The following is a 7,267-nucleotide window of genomic DNA, read 5'->3' as shown; positions in this document are numbered from 1 at the left end:
CACCATAAAGGTGGGTGGCATCATTCCCTTGGCTGGGGTTTCAGACTGAATCACGAGGAGAAGCAAGCCGAGCAGTGTTATTCATCTCCCTCTGCTTCCTGACCGTGGGCGCAATGTGACTGGCCGCTTCATGCTCCTGGCACTGTGACTCTCCTACCATGGTGGACTGTGCCCTCGAACTGTGAGCACAAATAAACCTTCCTCCCCTCCTGCCTCTCCTCTTTTCCTTTTGTCAGAGTAGTTTATCACAGGCAGGAAATTTTCTAAGCACATACCAAATCGAAAACTCTCAGAACCATAACATTTCACTCTTAGAAATCCCACCCAGTTTAAATGCATCCTTATGCGCGTGCTGAAAGCCACGAAGAATGATGGTCTTGACAGCGCTACTCAGACAACATATGCCACCAATAATGGAGTCATAACTCAAGTACGTGAAATTTTTAAAAAAAGATCTCACAAACCCAAAGGAAAAGAAGCAACAGAAATATGGAGATAAAATGTAGGCAGTCACCATACAAAAGAAGATGTCCAGATGACTAATACGCATTTGAAGAGGTGCTAATGTCATTAGTCATCAGAGAAATGCAAAGTAAATCAGTACGCAAAAACCTCACACCTCCATCTGAATGGTTCCAAGCAAATAAACATGACTGGGAGAGGGTTCAGGCAGTAGAGCGCCTGTGGGACAAGCAGGAGGGTCTGAGTTCGGATCCCCAGGATCCATATCAAAAGGCCAGTGTTGTGCTGCATGTCTGCAATGCGGTGCCAGGGAGACAGAGGCAAGGGGGTCTCCAAGGCTTGCTGGCCAGACAGGTTCCGTGGGGGACCCTGTCTAGGAAAATTAGGTGGAAAGCAATTGAGAGAAACAGTCAATTTAACCTGTGGCCTACACACACACACACACACACACACACACACACACACACACACACACACACACACTCATAGAACAAATATGAAGGTGATCCCTGAGGTTCTTCTGTTGGCAGAAGCTAGGTACAATCACAACTCCCATGCATTGACAGCAGGAGTAACGCGTTTGAGGCTCTGTTTGGCACTTGCTCCTAAGTTTCAGTATATGAACGTATGCTATCTCCACGTCCCAGAGGGTCCACTAGGATACAGGCTTCAAAGAAATGTGGACAGGGCTGCAGCTGTCCATGTGTTTGAAACCCTGGTCTACCCCCAGTACTGTTTCCACTGGGCTTGTTGGTGCATGCCTATAAATCCCAGCCTTTGTGAGGTAAAGGCAAGAGGATCAGTAGTTCAAGGTCGCCTTTGGCCGCATAGTAAGTTGGAAAAACTAGCCTGGGTACATGAAACTCAGTCTCAAAAAGAGAGAAAGAAAGAAAGAAAGAAAGAAAGAAAGAAAGAAAGAAAGAAAGAAAGAAAGAGAAAGAAAGAAAGAAATAGATAGAGAGGGAGAGGGAGAGAGGGAGGGAGGGAGGGAGGAAGGAAGGAAAGAAGAAAGGAAGAAAGGAAGGAAGGGAGAAAGAGAAAAAAAGTACAGACACATTACTCAAAAGTTACTTGTGACATTTGTATTCATTTGCTTTTTCACCAGTGTTGTGATATCTGTGACCTAACAGACAATCCAAGGGATGGGGAATTCAGAGGGATCAGTCTAAGGTCAGCAGGAGACAAGAACTTAGACAGAACACAGTCATGGGGACACAGTGGCCATGGGGACATGTGGCAAAGGAGAGGCATCCATCCCACAACAGACAGGAAACAGTGAGATGGGAAATGACACAGGGCAATACACCTGCAGTCACCCCCGCCCCCCCATGTGAACTACCTCCTCCAGCTAGGCTTCCCCTCCCAAGTTTCCAGAACCTTCCCAGACAGTACCATCATCTGTAGGCCAAGCACTCAACATGCAAGCCTATGGGGGATGCTTCCTATTCAAACCATAATGATACCCATAGTGGCAGTTTCTGTAATTGTCTTAAGCCATTGGTAAGGGATTGTGTCCTAGGCATTATGAGTAAACTCTGTATCTTGGTTTCTCCCCCTATTGCTGTGATAAAAATACCCTGGGAAGTACAACTCAAGGCAAGCAGGAGTTATTCTGGCCCACAGTTCAAGGTACAGTCCGTCATGGCTGGGAAGTTAAGACAGGAGAAGTCAGAAGAAGAAATTGATGAATGCGTGTTCTCATCTCACCGTCTCCATTTCACACAGTCCACAATCCAGTGATGAGGAAATGGTCCTCCCCACAATTATAACTCTTCCCACGTCAATTAATGTTATCAAGGTAATTGTCCACAGACATGTTCTGAGGCATGTCTCCCAAGTGATTCCAGATCAAGTTGTCAACGAGTGCTCATCATCACATCTACGACACTAAAATGAATGAGACAGACCTACAGACAACCACCCAGCTGGCCTTCACAGACAGGATGTTGAAAGGTACCTAGGCCAAAGGATTCATCCCACTGATCTAAGTCAAACAATTAGGGAATCCAGCAATAGAGGGAATAAAGAAATGCAGGAAGTTAACAAAACTAAGAAAAAGCGAGCCTGTTTACAGAACATTCTCTCCTTGACCCACTTTTCTGGGAATCCTCTTGTTTTTATGAACTATTTTGGTTATATACATATTACAGATTGATAATTTGAGACATGTATACTTTAGGCAACAAGCAAATCTAGATGGTTTCTAAGCATTGTGGTGCATGCCTTACATTCCAGCTCTTTAAGAGGTTGAATCAGGGGGATCATGATTTCAAGGCCAGCTTGGGATACATAGCAAGACCCTTAAGAAACTATAAAACCAGGTCATGGAGACAGCTCAGCTGTACAGTGCTGGCCGAAAGGTCTGACTTTTGATCCTTGGAACCCATGTAAAAGCCAGACATGATGACACCACCATGTCTGTCTGCCATCTATATATGCATCTGTCTGACTGTCTATCAGCTATCTATCAATCTTTCTTTCTATCTATCATCTGTCAGTCTATGTATAATCTGTCATTTATCCATCTTCTATATGCCTATTATATATTAAGATATTTAGCATACATATATAATCTATAGAAGAATAAATGGATGGATGCATAGATGATAGATGGATACATAGAAACATACATGGGTAGCTGAATAGATAGTAGATAGAAAGTTGATATATAGAGGAGAGGGAGAGGAGGGAGGGAGGGAGAGAGAGAGAGAGAGAGAGAGAGAGAGAGAGAGAGAGAGAGAGAGAGAGAGATATCCCTGGAGTTCTCTGGCCAGTCAGTCTAGCCAAACCAGTGAGCTCAGGGTTTAGTGAAAGAGCCATTCTCAAAAAATAAGGTGGAAAGAGATTAAGGAAAACACTTGATGTCACCCTCCAGCCTCCACACAAAAAGACAGAGGGACCATCTCACGTCTGGGCCATTAACCAGGATGGAAAGAACAACATGAGATGGTGTACCGGATGGTGTACCGCAAGCAGTTAACCTCATTCTCATCTCCTAATTTGAGAAATTCCTCAAGTGTCTCAGCCTCAAATTGAATAATTTTCCAATTTCCTCCTTAAGGTAATTTTTTAAACTACCGAGTTTTATAGGCTGGAGCATGTGAGACACTGACTACTGTATGTCTTTTTAATTAGATCCTCTACATGATAATTAAAATCTTGCTCTGCATCCCAGCTATTCTTAAACTCTGCAGTGATGCTCTTCTGGCTGCAAGTGAGCTGACCATCTGGAAGCAGTAAAATATCTTAACCTTAAAATGCGAACTATCAGTGAGAGATACCACAAATGAGACTTGCTCGTCATTCCTTTAATGGGGAAATGCCAGGGTTCCATCCTTCATTCTGTCTAATCAAGAAACTTCAGAGTCTCACAGTTGGAAGAAGGCTTCCAGAAGTCACATGAGCCTTCTTCCTTCATCCCTGTAGAGCAAGTCACGACCCACCCTCCCTACTGAGGGCCTTGGGGCACATGGTATTACAGGGGGAAATTCCAAGCCTATTCTTTGAGACATCTTCTAATTTTTTTTTTGTGTGTGATTATTTAGGAGTTGGAGACAGAGCTCCAAAGACTTGGAAGTATGTGAGGGAAAAAACGAGACTGACTGGAAGCTTAGAATTAATTGCAGTAGAGAGAAGGGCATATGAGGAAGACAGAGTGAGAACAAATTATGAAAGAGAGATGCTGAGGATGCCAAAGAGGATGGGCGAAGAAGGAAACCTTTGATGTGGTACCCAAGAATTCTTACAAGGGAGCCTGGCATAGTGGCTCGTGGCGAGAATCTTAATGCTTGGTGAGGAGGGAAGACCATCGTTATGAGACCAGAAAATGGAGCACAGGTCTCCCATTAGGGAATTTCTACAAGGCAGCCCAGGAATCCCAACCATTAGCCAAGGAGTGTTATAATTTGTCACCACAGAGCTTCAGCAGTGACAGGAGCCTGATTCTGCTTCCCCAGCCCTGGGATGACACATCCCTTCTGCTCATGCATGACTTTTACGGGGGTGCTGGGGATCTGAATGCAGGTTGCAGTGCTTACACAGGATCCTACTTCCCTCTCTGTTGCTGAGATGAAATACTTTGATGGACAGCAACTTAAAGGAGAAAGGGTTTGCTTTGGCTTGCAGTTCCAGGGGGACAGCATCCATCCTGATGCGGAAGACATGGCTGCAGGCAGATGACATGGCATGGTGACGGGAGCAGGGAACTAGCTGATCCCATGACATCTGTACTCAGGAAGCCAAGTGAGAACAGGAAGTGGAGCCAGGCTAAACAACCTTCAGCCCTCCCCTAGTGATGCACTTCCTCCAGCAAGGCTCTGCCTCCCGCTGAAGGTTTGGTACAATGGCTACCAACTGGGGATCAACTATACAAACACATGAGCTTCTTGAAGACATTTCTCATTCAAACCACAGCATGCAGTAAGTGCTTTGATGAATGAGCCATCTCTCCAGCCTTGGAATTGATACTTCCTGGCTTCTGAGCTTGGCATTCTATGTTCAGGTCTATATTTTTCCATTTCCATGTGACCTTGGGCCAAGCACGTAGCTGTATTAGTTAGTTTTCTTGTCCGATTTAAAGGAGGAGAGATTTCTTTTAGCTCACAGTTTCAGAAGGCTCAGTCCATTGTGGTGGGGAAGGCATGGGGGCTGGAATGCCTTGGTCCATGGCAAGGGAAGCTTGGAGCCGTTTAGTTACACCATGGCAACCAAAAAGAAGCAGAGAGAGCACAGGCAGGAACCAGATGCAGATATTACCTCCAAGGCCAACTCCCAGCAATTTATTTTTGCTGGCTAGATCAGAGTTCCAAAGGTTCTGGAACCTTCCAATACAGCACCACCAGCTGGGGACCGTGTTTTCAAACACATGAGCCTGTGGGGGCTCATAATCACAATCATAACAGTGACCTTTATTCGCTTTGGATTTCAGATCTATAAGGGTTATGAGTTTATCTATAGACTTTCTGGAGTATCCTGAAGTAGTGAGAATACCTGTTGTTGTTGTTGTATGTGTGTGTACATGCTTTTGTGTGTGTGCACATGAGTGCATGTACACATCTGTGCACATGCATGTGGAGACCAGAAGTCTAAGTCAGATGCCTTCCTCTATCATCCTCCATTTTACCTTTTGAGTAGGATCTCTCACTGACAGATGAGCTCACCAATTCAGCAAGAACAGCTGGGCTGGTGAGCCCCAGGAAGGCAACAGGTGGACACTATCATGCGTGACTTTTTGTGTGGGTGCAGTTTAGCTACTGCGTTAGCTCCCCCGGGCTGTGGCTCTTGTTGTAGGTGGAGTTTTGAGATGTACACCTGTTCAAGGTCAGAACAAAGTCTCCGAGATGAACCACTGTGAAACATCTTACGGAATGATCTTCTTCACAGGCACTGGCTGCTCTGGCATTTTCTCCCTGACCCCTGAACTCTGCAGCACAGGAATGTTTTGCAACAGCACCAATCACGTCTGGAGGAGGGCTGTAACCAGCAGTCCCGCCGGAGGGCAACTGGGCCCTTTAGACTTAATGATTTATAACCGAGGAGCTGCTGGTGTGCTACAGTGACCTTGAGTTGACAATCCCCCCCCTTCCCTGTGGAACACTATCAAGACCTCTTAAACCGTTCCTCCTCATTTTCTCTGCTGGGCACCTTGGTAGGAGGCTGGAAGAGGCGGCACAAACAGCCAGACGACTCAGTTGGGTCCCCATCTCTACTCTTCCCCTTTTGAGTTTCCAGTTGTCTGAAAATACCTTTACCTAGCCACACTTCCCCTCCACCCACTTCCCATCCAAACTTGATCCAGGGGATTAATTTAATTAGCCGAAACTCCAGGTCTCTGAATATGTTAATCCTCTTCTCAAAGGCTGATGTTTCTACATCCTGCTGTCTTTTATAGCTCTGCTGAGTGCAATGAGCCTTAGCCAGAAGCTGGGAAAGGAGGCAGACATCTTCCTTGTTGCTCTGAGCTGGGACTCATTTAGTTGGTAGCAGGGCTGCTCCCTTTGATGAGGATAAATGGCCACAATTGCTGACCCACAACCCGTGGCATCTTCAGACTCCTTCGATGAGCGCATCTCTTATTTGATTAAGGAGGGCGGCCGTGAAGGAATGAGGCAAGGTTTCCTGTCTTAGCAATTTGCGGATGTCAGCCAGATTCTTCGTTTTCTGGACTCAGTAGGACTTAAAAGGCCGACTATTGGCTCGGGTCAAGGGATGTTTAATTCATTACCTGGGAGACTATAATGGCCTCATCTAGGTCCTGGTGGGAGTTGTAGGTGGCTAATAACTTCCTCGAATGTTCTTTACTTTCTTCTCAATTTTGCTTTGTTCCTGCTCGCCATGTGCAGAAGTCAGATTTGAAAGAAAGGGAAGAAGTTTCTAGACCGTAGCACTTCTACACGGCCCTGCTTCCCTCCCACTCTGTAATAGTTTGATTGAGAAATGACCCCCAAAGGCTCATGTATTTCAACACTTGGTCTCCAGTTGGTGATGCTGTTCGGGAAGGTGAAGAGACTTATGAAGGTGCTTTCATTGGGGAAGTACGTCACTGGGGGGTGGGCTTCAGGCTTTTAGCTTGGCCGCACTTCCTGTTCTCGCTCTGTTTCCTGTGTGTGCGTGAAGATGTGATCAGTCAGCTCCCTGCTGCCATGCCTTTCCTGCCATGACGGACTCTATCCCCCTGGAACCATCAGCTAAAATTTACCCTTTATTCTTTGGGTGGCTTTTGGTCATGATGTTTTATCACAGTAACAGAAAAGTCATACACACACACACACACACACACACATACACACACACACACACACACACA

The sequence above is a fragment of the Peromyscus leucopus genome, chromosome 23 (assembly GCF_004664715.2).
Source record: "Peromyscus leucopus breed LL Stock chromosome 23, UCI_PerLeu_2.1, whole genome shotgun sequence".
NCBI classification, from domain to species: Eukaryota; Metazoa; Chordata; class Mammalia; order Rodentia; family Cricetidae; genus Peromyscus; species Peromyscus leucopus.
The sequence above is the reverse complement of the archived record's forward strand: the minus strand, read 5'-3'. Positions refer to the sequence as shown.